Genomic DNA, 16,204 nt, shown 5'->3' on the forward strand with positions numbered 1-16,204 from the left:
GAGTAGTTGTACTCATGCTGGTAGTCCTCACTCTGTGTTAATGTTCTTGTCACTTTGGAAATGAGGGGTGTTTTTCTTTTTTTTTTTTTTTTTTTGTTAAATAATACTTAAATATCTATATGATTTCTTATATATTAATGTGACCTTTTTTCCTTTGTCCCAATGATGAACAAGGCTGAATACTAATACTTACACACTCTTTCGTATAATACATGTTTTTTTTTTTTAACTTCACTATTCTGTTTTCTAAAATAAACATTTGAGGATTGTTATATTTTACTAAAGGCATGCAACTTGTTATTTTTTTATATACGATAACTTTAGGACAGTGAAACAATTATACACTGCTAAATTTCCTTATGAGGAGGTTTGTTATACAATCAAATTAAACGTAATGATATGGGAAGACTAATATTTTATCACACATACGTGGTTTGTGATCAATTAATAACAGACTCATAGAATGGTTTAAGTTGGAGGGGACCTTAAAGAGTATCGAGCTCTAATCCTCCCACTATCTGGGGCTGGCAGGGCTGCCATCCACCAGATCAGGCTGCCAAGGGCCCTATCCAGCCTGGCCTTGAGCACCTCCAGGGATGGGACATCCAGAACCTCTCTGGGCAGCCGTGCCTCACTAGACTGTGAAGAAAAAAAAAATTTCTTCCAACATCTCACCTGTATCTCCCCTCTTCAATTTTAAAGCCATTCCCTGTTGTTCTATCACTATCAGATCATGGAAGAAGTTGATTCCCTTTCTGCTGGTAAGCTCCCTTCAAGTACTGGAAATGCTGCAATGAGGTCTCCACAAAGCCTTCTCTTTAAGCTAAATAATCTCAACTCCCTCAACATTTCTTCGTAGGAGTGGTTCTCCAGTTCTTACAGCACTTCGCACTGGAATGAAATCACTTGAATATGAGATAATATTTTACTGTTTGTTGTGGGTTTTATATAGGGGAATGGACATTTGGCTACTTATCTACTATTTAAGTGAAACAAAGTCCATTTGAGACTATAAAGTACCACTCTGCATTGTTCTACCAACTGCAGAAGATAAGAAAATCGAACAAACTCAGTGACCAGTATTTTCCCTTCGAAACAGCAGAACAGAGAAAATTGGGCAAGCTTTTGTCCTGTTGATTAAGAATCTGGTTTTCATTAGAGGATTTAGAAACTTGAGTAATCTTCAACTTGTGGTGTGAGTGTCAAAAAATTTGCAAATTCATTGTAGTTGGCTTGCAATACCAGTGCACACTTGTTCAGTGGGACATGACCCAGAGTGTCTCTTTCTGAAAAGAGTCTGCTCTAAAGAAAAGTGACAAGGTAAAGCAGTGCAGCAGAATCCAGTCAGACGTTAACTTCCAAAAGGTGGCATATTGGATCTCAGCAATGTAAATGAATAACTTTGAAGTGTTGGTTAGTAATTTGGAAAACCATAAACAAGAAGGAGGGAGAATTCTAAGGCTATTATTTTAGACATTAATTCATAGCTTAAATGACTGAAAACAGTATGGCTACTTACTAATCTGTCCAAAACTCAACAAGGTAACAGCTGCTCTACAATGAAAATGGAATAACACTGCTATTTTTTTCCTCTTCTAGTAAGCAATCCTTGGTATGGTTCTTCAGAAAAGAGAAGAAACGTGGGAGATAATGTGCTCCCACAGCAGCACTTCTTTAAGGAGCGCATCAAAGTGCAAGTATCAAATAGATATGTCATTGGGAATGTTTATGGCAGTAAGAATAACAACCAAGACACTAGATTCAGATGGTTTGCTTATAGGGATGAAAACTGACAGACTTATTTAGAATCGGGGTATGCAGTGCTATCCAAAAACCCCTTGTCAGCAGAGAGTGGAATGTGACTAGACTAATTTTTCTAATTTTTTTTTTTTAAGTTCACAGAACATTTCTCTCAAATTATCCAGCTATTTCTGTCATCTGCTCTGGAGTTGTTGTCAGTTACTGTAAAAGAACAGGATTAGCAAAACCACAATAAATAAGATATACTGAAGAAGAATCAGCCAGGCTTATGTAAAGACAAGGCATGTGTCAAAAATTCACTATGAACACTTACAGTTGATAGCAGTGAAGTCAAGAAGAATATAGATGACAGAGAGAACATTAATGTAGCATCTACAGATTTACAAAAGGTCTTTTACAGAATCTTTTTTTTATCAAAGCTTTTCAAATTAGCCGAGCAGTCACGAGAAGGAAGTTCTTCACATGAATAAAACTGCTGACTAGAAGTCAATTCTCTCTCCAAAGAGAGAGATTCATCAGAGTATTTTGGGGTTTTTTAGTGGCCCTGGTGTTCAGCATGCTTTTAAGTTATCTTGAAAAAGCAATGAAAAGTGCAGTGACAAACTTCTGGGATGCAGTTATTCATGGTGGTGGTGATAGGAACCGGCAGAAAAGCCCAGTGATTGTGCAACTGAGTGAAATAACAGCTGATGGAATTCAGAAAGTATAGTTATAAACTGATGCACAAGAGAAGTAGTTTCACCTACACAGAAATAAACCTCTCATACACAGGAGCAGGATGTTAAGGTCACTGTATGTAATGCTGTGAAAAGATAAACCTGGTATCTGGTGAGAAAAGTGAGTGTTAATGATTACTGAGAAAGAAACTAAAGCAAACCCACTGTGCTATGGCATCTTTAAAACTGTATATGGCTTTGGCCTTCTCTTGTAGAGAAAATAATTAAAACTATAGAATGTCTTCCAGAAGATGGGACAACTGGGTGCATTTGCATTTCCCAAGGTGTAAGTAAGGTTAGATGTTTGTTAACAGTTCTACTTTCTGTACTGCTATACAGAGAGGAGATAGAAGCTTAACTTTCAATATTTTTGGTGGTTGGTTGCATTGTGGAGTCTTCTGATTCCAATAAGAAAATAAAACTTCTAAGTGTAAGGATATAATATGCAAAAACAGGAAATCACAGGATCAAGAAAAGGGAACTAATTGGACTAATCACTGCTAGTAATTAATCAATGCAGTATAGTGTACTGCAAGGGTATTCAATTTCAAGATACCAGATTTTTAACTGGAACAAAACAATGCAGCTCCTTTAATCCCATTTAAAGGGGCGTCTCTCAGTAGAATTAACTGACTTGCACTGGAAATCATCTTGCTGAAGAAGAAATACATGGAGTAAGCAAATTATGCAGGAAAGTCACACCTAAAGGCTTTTAAGAGTCACAGCAGGAAAGGTACAGTAATATACCTTGTGCTTTATGGATAGGAGCAAAAATCTTAGTTCCAAGAATAAGGCTCATGCCTTAACACTTCATGCTTTGGAGTCTAAATAGATGCTGCCTCACATTGTCATTCTTGTCCCAGTAGGCTACATAAGTCTGATTAAGCTCTATTCACAAAGTAAAAATGACTGTTCAGCATAATTTCCAGGCATATAGGCTTGTTGTTTTTTTTCTGTTCTGATCTTGTGACATGTTACAATTATGCCTTTTGCTTCCTTTTCACGTGGTTGGTGACGTTTTTTTTTTTGGAAAGTATGCTGTGGCAAGAGCAGAGGGAGTGTAATGAAGAGGTGATGTTCTGGGGCTCTTGCACAATGGCAGTTTATTGTATGGTTGCCTCCAGCCGGATCAACAGCTTCAGGTCTTTCTGTTATTTTACTCTTGTATTTCAGGTGTTATCATATCATGTCTCATTGGTATCAAGCACAAAATAGTTATGAAATCCTTGTTATTACATCTTGACCCCCCTTTAAGGAAAATCATTTTTCATCTACTAAGGTCCTGCTTAAGAAAAGAATACCCGGGGAAGTTTTTCCTCATCTTTTTTTAGAAAGAACAGATATTTCACATGTAATATTATTTCATTGAACTAAGCTAGTCCCATTTACAGTTGGAAAAAGCTGAGAAAGATGACAATAAGGAAACAGTAAGGAAACAGAAAAGGAACTGGTGTTAGGTGTTAGGTTTATTTAAGCTGATTTCCTGAAGTCAGTGGAGATCTTCCTCCCTTTGTTTGACCTCAGGAAAGTTCGTTCAGCATTGTTGTGCCTAATTCCTGTTGTGTACAATCTGCAAATGCAGTGGTTTTGGAACAATGCTGGCTGGTGTTACATAAATAGGTCTGATATATGCCTCACATAAAAGCTTTTGGGTTTCATTCACTTTCTGTAGGTCAGTGTTTGTTGGCGCTCTGGATTTGTATAATCTGAGTTTCTAGTCAAATTGCCTGGGCAAACTGTGGTGGTAGCACCTCCTTACATTTGTTTTAGTCTCAACTTTGCAGTGAATATTTATGCTTTGGCATTCTTTTCTTCCAGTATGTCAGTGAAGAGGGGTACATCTCAAAGAGGGAATTTAAAATAGGTTTAACTAAAGCCATATTTTATCAGCTTTTAATTTTCATTAAATATGTAAAGCAGTCTATGAGGGATCGTAATTCCTTCAGTTGCAAAGAAATGAAACTTCTTATTTTCATTTCATAAGAAGAAAATTTTTCAGGAGAAAAGATTTGCCTATGGCACAACTGCACTGTAAGATATATGAAGATAGCTTTTCAGAAGCTCTCATAGTAGAGGTGAACAAATCTCCACACAGGATTAAAAGCGGATGTAAGAAAAAGTAATCCTTCTCTTCTGCTATATGCTACTCACTGTATGGGTGAACAATGAAATAAATTCCCATGATCCTAAAATTAGAAACAATTTGTGCACACACATTTAAAGTAATGAAGTCAGTAATGTGACGAACTGATCTAACCTTTGCTTCCTCTGCTGGTGATTTCTTGCAGATTAAGCTTTCTAGTTATGCTCCTCTTACAGCCTGCAACAGATGTTGACAGCAAGAAAAAATTGTCAGCCAGCCAGTTGCATGCAGGTAGCCTGGGACTGTGCGTTGCAACTTGTTGCAATTAGAGACCTTGCTTTTCATCTCAATGATCTTCTGTTTCTGTCCATCTTTTGGAAGCTTTTAGAACTGAAAATAAATTCGCTGGAATTCTTGTCTATTGAAGGAAATATCTTTGTATCCAGATTGGAAACACATCCATTGAGATCAGATATCTTCTCTTTGGTGTCTGTGGCAGAGGCTGTCTCCTAGGACAATCTGCTGCCCCACCACACAGAAGTTTGTTTCAGCCATTTGGCCACTGGTGACAGAGCCTCCCTGGTTTTCTTGTGGTCAGCCACAGTCGGAAGGCTTTGTGGGCGTATGTTTAGGTATCCTATGGAGTCACCAAGTCAGTTTTCTGCGTATGTCATATAGGGACATGGAGACATTAACGAAGTGACCTGTATTCTTCCTTGGTCACACTGAGACCTTCCGCTCTGCCTGAAAGCCCTAGATAAATGCAGAGGAAGCCACATGGATTAAAACTAAATCCAAGATTTAGCTCAGCAGATGGTCCCTTTCAGAGTGTTCGCTGGCTGTTATTGGATAAGCACACTACAGCCCACGTCTTTCCCTGTCATTGCAAGCGATGTCATTCCCTTGGTTTCTGAATCAGTGCCAGCCCTTCCGCACCCCTCCTTTGCCGGTCACCACACTCCATTGCATCCCAGTTAGGCAAAAAGTTTGAAATCAAACACAGGGTAACCTTATGCTAGTGAGTCTGCTTGCTTGCTGTGTGTGTCGGGAGAATAGTCTGCAGAAGTGTCCTTGAGTGCTGAAGGCAGAGGTTTCAGTGTAACTCTGTAAGTAGTGGTTGTCTTGGTTCCCTTGAAAATTTCCTCACCTGACCTTGTCATTTTATCTTGCGAAGCAGAACACTTTTCTTCTTGTACTAAATGTTCATTCACTCAAGTCAGTCAGTATAATATATTACAGATTAATAATGCCATCATACTTTAATGAGGGATATTATTTAGAAACCTGTAAATACAGCAACACTTAGCCTTTTATATTTATACATAATGGAACTCTGCATTTTTTCTTCTCTTATAGCAAATGATATATTTAAAGAAAGCTTCAGACTGACCTAAACTGACAAACAGTTTTGCTCAAAGAACAATGTATTATGGCAGAATTGAAAATAATCGCATTTCATTTTGGAAATTCACATTCATTGTGAATTTCTGTTTTTGTTGCTCTTCTTTAATTTGAAATATAATAAAATGCTAAAGGTGAGCATACTTTAAACCCACTGTTTATCTGAATATGTCTATTCTTACCTTCATAGTTTGTTTTGTCCATGCATATGCATTGCTTTGATTATGATATTTTGCTATGTAACAACAACAAAAAAAAGATGTACAGTAAAGGCCGTGAATGAATCTGTAAGATTATCCATTCTTAATCAGTCCCCATCAACATTACTGGAGCTCTAATAATAGGCCAAGTTTAATGATCAATGAAATCTGATGAATTTGGTTTGAAAGCTGGGCAGCTTAGAGAAGCAATCAGCTGAACAGATGTCTGCAGTTTGGGGAGTTATTTCTCTGTTCCTAGCAGCAGAATTTTTGTATGAACAATAAAAAAGCATAAACTGAAAGATTTATGGAATCGCCAGGGATGGAAAAGACCTCCAAGGTTATCCCATTCAATTATCCACCTATCACCAATATTTCCCCATAAGTCATGTCCCTCAGTACAATATCTAAACATTTCCTGAACACCTTCAGGGACGATGACTCCACCACGTTCCTGGGCAATGCCTTCCGGTGTCTAACTTCTCTCTCAGAGAAATAAGTATTTTCTAACACCCAACCTTGACCTCCCTGGTGCAACTTGAAGCCATTCCCTCTAGTCCTATCACTGGTTGCATGGGAAAAGAGGCCAACCTTGCCACTACCTACCTTCAGATAGTTGTAGAAAGCAATAAGGTCTCCCCTGAGGCTCCTCTTCTCCAGATGAAATAATCCCAGCTCCCTCAGCTGCTCCTCATAAGACGTGCTCCAGGCCCATCACAAGCTTTGTTACACTTCTCTGGATATGCTCTAGGGCCTTGATGACTTTTTTTAGTGAGGGGCCTAAAAGTGAACAAACTACTCAAGATGTGCTCTCACTAATGCTGAGTACAAAGGGATGATTGCTTCCTTGCTCCTGCTGGCAACATTATTTTGGATGCAAGACAGAATGCCATATTCACGTTCCAAATGCAGCATGGAGAGCCAAAGCAGACCACTGGATACAGCTGCATGTGTTCAGAAATGGCCTCAGACTTATTCATAAGTGGGAGAGTAAGCTGGCACATGGTTGACTTCCTTAGTTCTCCCATTTGCGAGAAACAGGCTGAAGTAAGGTTAACTGAAATACTACCTCACAGTGTGAATGCCTTTATCCTAGCAGCATCTCCAGCCTAGAAGAGAAGCAAAAGCCCTTCTCAGCTTGCAAGATGATACATGAATAAGGGATGTTTTATCTCAAATATACTAAATACAAAAATACTTCACTGGTATCCTGAGGGTCTTTCTACTCAGAGGCACAGGCTGGAGCTCCTTCCTACATCAGCTTACATCTGGCCTGCACCCATTTGCAGGCTCTGTGCTAGTGCTTTGTTTCACATTGCGTCCTGCAAAAATCCCTCTGGATCTGAAAAAAAAAGAAAAAAACAACACCACCAAAAAAGCACATCACCATGTCAGGGCCAGTCAGCTGCTTTTCATATTTCAATTAATGCTTTGTTATTCCTCTGTAAAAAAGAAATAAGAATTAAAAATGAAATATTTGTGTAGAAGTTGCAGAAGAGGAGAGTTTTGTTCTGCATTTCTTCTGTGTGGTTAAATTACTGATGAAAATTTGAGATGCTCTCTGCTTATATTTGAATAGTTAAATCATGGGGCTTCATCCCCTTGAGGACCCTTGCAATTGTCTCTCATAGCATGAATGGCTACCTAGATAATTCAGATATCTTTTATGAGAGAATAATCTCTGATTCACGTAAGTAGGCCAATGCAATTAGTTAAATGTTAAGCCTCATAACGTAACATGGCATGTGCTGTCTCCCTTATTCCACTCAGATAGGTTTTAACAGCAATATCATTGCATGTGTTTTATTTAAGAAGGAAATAATGCAAGTGTTTTAAAGAGCAGCCATCTTAAAACCGTTAAGCTGATTCATCTCCTGAGGAAGTAGTGAAGGGTCTTGCTTAGAAGTTAGGGGACTCAAGGCTGGGGTGGGGAAGGCATCCTCCCATTTTGCAGATTCACGTGCTGAGGCTGGGGGGGGGGGTGAAGGAACCCTTCCCTGCAGCCTTTCGAATGTGACTGTTCCCAAAAGTTTTTCACTGTGCCATCCTTCGTCATTCAACAAAATGAATCATTCAATAACATAATCTCTTTCAAAGAAACTAAAGTAGGTTGTGAAGAACAATGTTTAAAACTTTTTTGTTGTATTTCATTTCCAGATCATTGCTGTAGAAGTTTTTTGTTTCTGGAAGTATGGGGCGATGATCTGGTAAAGCAAGTTAGACAAATGATTCAGTCTCCACAGCCTCATTTACCTACCACTCAGTAAAGCCATACATCCCTCCTGAAGCATTTAAGTTAAGTACTTCATTCCACACAAAACCCAGAACTCCTTTTTTAAAGCAACCCTCATGACTCCAGCAGCAGCTTTCCAGCAATAACTGTTTCACCATGACAGAAATCTGTGCAGATGACTTCAAGCGTTTGTGCATTGGGAAAAATGCTCTAATATGTTTTCAGAGGTCAGAACTTACCCAACTCTGAAACTAGCCTACTAAGGCCTAAAGCTGTTGTTATTCTGAAGGAGATTAGATGAAGTGTATGCACAATAATATATAAGAAAATCTTGCAGAAAATACTAGATGAAAATGAAATTCTTTAGCTGGAAGTAGATGCCTTTGATTAATTGCAAGTCGTGAGGAAGAACTAACTCCAGGAGATTGAGTCGTCTCTCGGCAGTGGTCAACGAGACAGGAGGAAGAAGTGGTAAATCTTTCTATATGCACCAGAAATTAATTGAATTCTAAGCCACAGAATCTTTGAACTTGGAAACAGAAAATTAACAGATGTCAATAAACAGTTGTTACGGACTTATGAGCAAGGAAATTATTCATTTATATTTTTGTGTTAGGGAGAAAAGGACCCTTCATGTTCTGCTTTTCAGAAAACATAGGAAAAGAAATAGTTTTTAATCTTAGATTACTTCCTGATCTCCTTCCTTTTTGAATTAAGTAATAGTCTGGAGTGCTTAAACAGAAGGTACTCAGGTGTCCTTCGTCTTATTTAGTATCAGCCATGGAGAAAGAAAAATAGGTAGGTAAAAGGGTTCTAACCTCTTTGTCCCATTAAGTGGTGCGATGGCTGCTGAGAATGAAGACAGGCATCTCATCAAGCATGCGTTGGTTACACAGTATGCTTGTTCCTGGATAAGCTAGCTGTGCTGTGCATAAGCCACATGCAGCACATGGTCCTTGTCTGGCTGTGGCCAATGGGGAGCTTAGCTAACGTGTGCTGCCCTGACCCGCGGTGCAACCACTTGGTTTCTCTGATTTTCCAGCATGTCTTCTTCTGGGTTGGTATGTTCAAGGCTGCAGACATGTCATTTAAGGGTATGCACTTCCACTTTCTTAAAACTTTAGGTGCAAAAATAACTGAAAATCATGCATCTGGTAGATAGCTGTGTTCCTGAGCTGCCCATAGAAAGCAAGCTTGGTGGATAGACATAGTGGCTGTTTCTAATTCTAGCAATAAATATTTTCATCTTATGCTTGTCTGCAGTCGTTGAAGCTTAAATACATGAGGGCAGTTTCTTTTGTTTAGTGGCTTAAAGTGCAGCAGAAGTAGAAGCGAGCTAGTATTTGTTTGATGTCAGGCCAGGTGCAAACAGCAGAACTAATTACAAATTAACAAATACTGGGCATGAGTAGAAAGAGAATTAGATAGGGAAAGCTCTCCAACATGTGATAGGGATAAGCTAAATACTTGAGGCAGAGATTTCTCTGTGATGGTTGTCACGGGTATTAGGAAGAATTGGATAACAGAAAGAGTTTCTTCATAGAATGGGTGGCATTGGAACAGTCTGCCTAGATAAGCGGTGGAGTTCTTGTCCCCAAAGATTTTTGAGAGACATAGGACATGGTTGAGACTTAGTAGGTTAGGTTGATGGTTGGATTTGAAGATTTTTTCCAACCCAAGTTACTCTATGATTCAATCAATTTTCTTTCTGGTGTTTTTTTTCATCTGTGGATTGAGACAAAGCTGCGTGGAGCCTCTGGCATCAGACTCTCCTTTTGCAGCTCTGGAGAACACAGGAGAGCTTTCCCTTTTCCTTTTTCTCAGCTGCTAGGGAGCATAAAATATTTGATACCCAGAAGGTTGATCTGGGCTGAAACAATTTCCAGGAATGATTGTGCTTGATATTCTCTCCCTGATAGCCAGACATATAGCAAGTAAGAAAATACAGAGCAAAGCCACAATCCTTTCTGTTGTTCTCGTAGAAGTGAAAGGGGGGGAAATAGTATATTTTCTTGTAATGTTCTCATTTCGTCTTTGGGGAGATAAGTGCCTCAGATTTGTATAGAAATGTGAACAATCGGCTGGACATATTTACAGCAGTACAGTTTTCAAAGTGATAGTGCAAAGTGAGGTAGGTGCATGAAGACATTTTGGAGTACGATAATTTTAAATGATCCAAATTTTGTTAGTATTTCAAGTCAGTACAACTTCAGTGATTTGAGTTTTAATTTATGTGAAGACCAGAGCTTGCACTGTTACTATGCCTGGATTTGTTTTCTCTTAGATGTAACAGGAAATGATGTTAAATATCTCAGACTTTCACATAATTGAGTCTTCAAAGCCAGTATAAATATTTCTATTGCTTTTTTTCAAGTCAGATTACGTCCTGTCTTATGGTTGCTTCCCTTGAAGAAGTTTGAAATGATGAAGATGAGTTTTTCGTAAAATGTTGCTGATTTTGAGTGTTTAATCCTCTATTATATTGTTGTGAAAATGTTTGTTTCTACCCTTTCTCTTCCTCTCAGTTTTCTTTTCAAGAGGTTCAGGTAACACAGCAGTCTCTCTAAAAAGACTTTCAAATAGCCACTCTTCTTTCAGTTCCTTTTTTAACAGGAAGGAAAACAAACAAATTGAAATTGCTCCATGTAAAAAAGCAAGTTCTACCAGGTTCTAGACATTGCTATTTTTATCGTTGTCTGCTTGGGGTAGGAAAAACACTTGAACGTTGATGTAAAACATTTGATTACCTCAGGCATATTTTACATATTTTACACCATTCCAGCCACCCTCATAAAACTGAAGGAAAACATAAATTGCTTGGAGTATAACTATTTTGATGTCTTACTCAAAATATTTGCTGTAATCTTTAGGCTTTCGCAACGTCTTTATCTTTAAACACGCTTTTCTTAGCTAAAATTGATCTTTTCAGGAGTGTTGAATACCTATGTAAATTGTCTTTTATCTGCGTGGTAGCTCTGTGCAGTTTTTGATGGTTGAGATAATATTTTACCTGATTTTTTTTTTCCAAATTCTGACCTATCTAAAAATGTCTTACTGAATGGCACACGGTTTGATGCACAACGCTCTTTTATATGAAGCACTGAAACTGTGGATGTGCAATTTCCCATGTGTGTTAGAGGCTCCCCACACCTCCCTGTATGTTAAAGCACTTTTGCAGGGGACTGAAAATGGGACAGAATAATGTATTTTTCTGTTTTCAGTTGATCAACTTTTTTGGAAACCACGATGAATCTGCTCACCAGTTCAGACAATGCACCCTTTTGTTTCCCCTGATTCAGACAGCAACGGGAAGACAGGAAAGCAGGTTGCTACATGGGGCTTGGAAGAACTGACTGTCTTGTTAGGGTGCGGCTGGATATCAGACCTCATGTTGCTCTCTAAGATAAAACAGGTATTTGTACAACCCTGTGGGTTGCGCTGTCAGTCTGACAGCTTGCCTGCAGGCAGCTTTCTCACCTCTTTACCCACCTCCTGACCTGCCTGAATGAGTGAGAGTCTGGGAAAGTTTTGATGATCCAGGTAACCCTGAGGCTTGGGAGAAGCCATTTCCAAGAGACGAGACAATACTATCATTTCCTTCTGTGATGTGTGTGAAAAACATGACATCTCCTTAAGTAGTGAATACAATCTGTTTCTCACAACACAATATGTAATCCAAACAGATGGATTTCCTGTCTTCACGCAATAGGAAAAACACTGTAGAAAATGTTCAGCGTGCTGTATATGGCTCTTCTTCCATGCTGAAGTTCTTCCTACTAGTGTGGTTGTTTTTCTTTTGTTTTGCCAAGAAATTGCCGCTTACAGTAAGATGTCAGTAAACTAACTAAATTCCTGAGAAATCCTCCTCTAGTCAAACTCTGCCATTGTATGAACTTTCAGAGACATGCTTTTGGTTTTCCTAAAAAGAAATAGCAAAATCATGGGAAAATAATCAGAACTGAAATAAACGAAAGTAACATTGTGTTCTTGAGAGTTAATGTAATATTGCAAACTTTTGAAGACTGCTGAAAGTAAACCAAATTAAAATGGTACACTCATTTAAATAAGCTGACTGACAAAGTGGTACCTGCTTGTTTGTTTTTTTTTTTTTTTTGTTTGTTTTTTTAAATGTTACCTGGTCATGACACATTGCATGGTTGATCTCTTACCACGAGTGAGGAGTGAGGACAGCTCTCACCAGAAATGGAGCCAGAAGAGTCTCGGTACAAAATAAGCAATCTGTCTAGAGGTAAGAATCCCTGTTTCATCAGTTGTCTGAGGAGATTTCTATCCCCAGTTGAAGCTCAACTGTGGCATTTCTCTTTCCAGTCTAAAATGAATCAGTTACCTTCTGATCGAATTCACAGCGTAAAGGCTTTTTCCTAGACTATGAAAGGTTAAAAGCTTCAAGAGTTCTTCCTGAGACCCAATGAAGTGTCCTGGTGTGAAACAGATGATCTGGGAGTGGCTGTATGTGTACGTGAAGGCAAGAGTTTTGTCACCTACAAAATTACACTTAGTTGCTCAGTGGTCAGGTATAACATGTATGTACATTCTTCAGAGGAGAAAATAATTGTTGGCAAACAACTTCAAGTTTAGCACAGTTTATACTTCCTCACAAGGTTTATTTTACATATGTCTTACAAAATTTACATAGAAGATTGAACCAAACCCCATCAGAGGCAATGCAAGGATTATTTCTTAGCATAATGAGACACTGGAAAGATTTGCCCTTTGTTTGACTTTGGTTGCAAACGCTTCAGCCAACCCCTAATGCTGCAGATGACGTGTTTGTTCCATTGCTGAAACTATCTTTGACCTCATATTTTCACATTATCCATGAATGTGGGGCTAATCAATAGGCACTATTTGAAGTTATTTGTAGCCAATGAGAACTGCAGATGATGCAAAAATTGATGTTATGTGTGTAGAATCTAGCAGCAACATAACAATTGTAGCATCAGTACTAAACAGATTACCATGTTAAAGTTACTCACACCATTTAAAGCCACCTCTTGAGAACATCTGATTCAATTTCCCCTAGAGGTGAGATCTTAAGACTCTTAGTGAACTTGTGCTAACTCCTGGGAAAGCTTTTACTAGCTAAACATGTTATGCAATTTAGGACTTATTCCAGGAAGGAGTTGTGAAATTTTTGTAGTACCTGATAGTACTCTTATCACTGAGCCAGGCTTTTGAATCCTATGCGGCAGTGACTTGAGAACAACTGAGCCTGCTGTTGATTAAGTTAGACTTAGAACCACTTATTCCTAAGAGGCATCCCTGCAGTGGCCAAATGGTGATGTTCATTTGTAATAAACTGAGTTGAAAGGACAAATCACGAATGTCAAATCCACTGGCGTTATGATTCACAGCTATTTTTCCACTTTCCCTAAGGGGAGCAGTCCCTTTGGAAGTGGTCTTGTCTTTGCTTTTGAAATTGTTGAATGTCTACCTGGGCGCTTGACGGGGATGTTATATAGCAAGCCTCAAATTCTCCTTAGATTCTAAAATAGTGAAAGCAGAAGACTGGAAACAAAGTTTTGTGCTTTTGTGGATGAGGTATGTGACTAAACGTAGTTCTCAGATAATGAGTACTGTATGCAATCAACCGAACTGATGAAAGTTTATTGAAGTACTGTTGTAAGTAGATTTCCCAGAATAAATATTTACCAAATTCTTACAAATTCAATGAAAAGGCAATCCAGTTGTATCACATTTCCTCAGAGAAATATTGGAAATCGATATTTAAGTAGAAATGTCCTCCTAGCAGCTCAAATTTTAAATAAAGAAGTGATGAAATTCTTCACCAAATCCATGGAAACCATCAGTAATTTGGAAAGACTGAATGTTTACTTATAACACACATGCTCTCTGGAAGAGTAGTAGCTTCCATCTTTCAGAAGCTGAAGACTTGATGGATGCAATTATTTAGCGTCAGGTGTTCAGAATGAGAATTTTTTCTTTAGACTCCATTTTCTAAAACATCCCATTTGACATTTGCTATACTTGTGGAAGGGAAATTTTACGGTCCTCCCACTCTTGGAGCCCATGGGTTGGGTAGGGCTCTACCAAACATGCCAAATGTGTGATGTCTTGTACAGGGCAGAAATTGAAGCTATGAGTGAGTTCCGTCATAGAAGTGAGCACATCTTTTGAAGGCAGGTTTTCAAGCAGTAATCAAGCATTGCAATTTGCTCATCCTGCCCACAGGGGCCTATTGGCAAAAGGGCACTGTCTTTCTCACTTGATCGCAACTCATGAGCTTTAGGTTTTTGTTAGTTTGAAGTTTGATTAAGGCCACTTCCCAGTACTAAATCAGTGTAATAAATGGAGGCTTTAGTGCTTTGTGCCGGGACAGGACAGAGTAGCGGTGAACAAGCTTCAAGAAATATAAGATTTGTGTGATTGTCGCTTTCCTGGAATGGATAGAAGTAAAACCATAACCAGCAGACACTCACCCATAACCAGCACCCACCTAGAGTGGGGGATGTGGAACACTGTGGACTTCAGCTGCTTCTATGTAAAAGACAAAGGAAGATCTAAAATATGAGAGGAGATTTAATCGCCTAACTAATGAGCTAAAAAATTTTCTATAGGGAATTAAACTTTTTCTATAGCTCTTCTTTATATGTCCTAGTGCGTGTCCTTTGAGAAAGTTAGTAGTTGTTGTCAAGAGCAAGATACTACACTGGATGAAGAACAGCTCTGATTGCAGTTTCAGTCTGAGGAATGATTTCAGAAGAGCCATGAGACAAGGCTATGTAAATTATTGATAATTTAAGGCTAGAGAGTGTTAAAGTACCATCTTTGTGCCCTTTCTGAAGACAATTTGTAAATCACAAAGGAAGAGAGCACAACAGATCATAAATGAATAAGCTTAAATACAATGGGTAGATCTCCACTGTAAAACTGAACTCAAGGTAAAAATCAAGTATTTGTTATAGAAGTACTTATTCAGCTAAGTTAAGGCTGAGTGCTCTTTGGAACACATGCATGGCAACTGGAACAAACCTTAGGATGAAATAGAAGTAAATGTTTTCAGCCAACAATGACTGTGTGTAGGAGAAAAGATATACGCACATTTTTTGCAGGACTTAATCTTTACAAATTCTTTCCGTTCTTGATAATTCAGTCCTGTTTGTCTGAAATTGATGTTTCTAGTTATATATTCATGAAAGTACATCTTGAGCTCAAACGCGTCATGCCTAAGTGCTTTGCGGAGTCTAGATGTAAATGAAAATCTTGATAGAATAAACTATACATAACTTCCTTAAAATAAACTTCATTTGGAAACTCATGCTTGAGTGAATGATCCAGTTTTCCATAAACATTCACTCCAATTTCTAAGTTGCCTGGAAAGTGAAATAATTACTGTAAAGTGACGAAATTTTGTAGCTTAAATATTCCAATTCTGGCATATTGTAGACCCTAGTTATTTTATCTGTACTAATTAACTGTGTGTTTTGTGCTTGATTTCAGCGTAGCAAGTGACTCACTGCACTGAAGATGCTTTGGCTCTCAGCTGTGAGGAGGCTGAGCTCTTCTGCCGAGAAGTGTGAGTCCATTTCTTGGAAAAGGTAGCACTGGGGATGGATTTGTGAATGACACCTCTCCCCTTGTAAAAGAGGCCAAGATGCCCCTATGAAAGCAGAGCTTTTAGACGTGCAGAAAATGCCCTGTGGCTGGTACAATTGATCGTGTTACTTTGAATGATCAGAGAAAGTCATTCATGGCATAGTTTTATATGTATGGTATTTTAAAAATAATGCTGTTTTCCATACATGTCTTTTGGGGTTCTCAGACAGAA

This window comes from Meleagris gallopavo, chromosome 4 (assembly GCF_905368555.1).
Source record: "Meleagris gallopavo chromosome 4, MGAL_WU_HG_1.1, whole genome shotgun sequence".
In the NCBI taxonomy this organism is placed as follows: domain Eukaryota; kingdom Metazoa; phylum Chordata; class Aves; order Galliformes; family Phasianidae; genus Meleagris; species Meleagris gallopavo.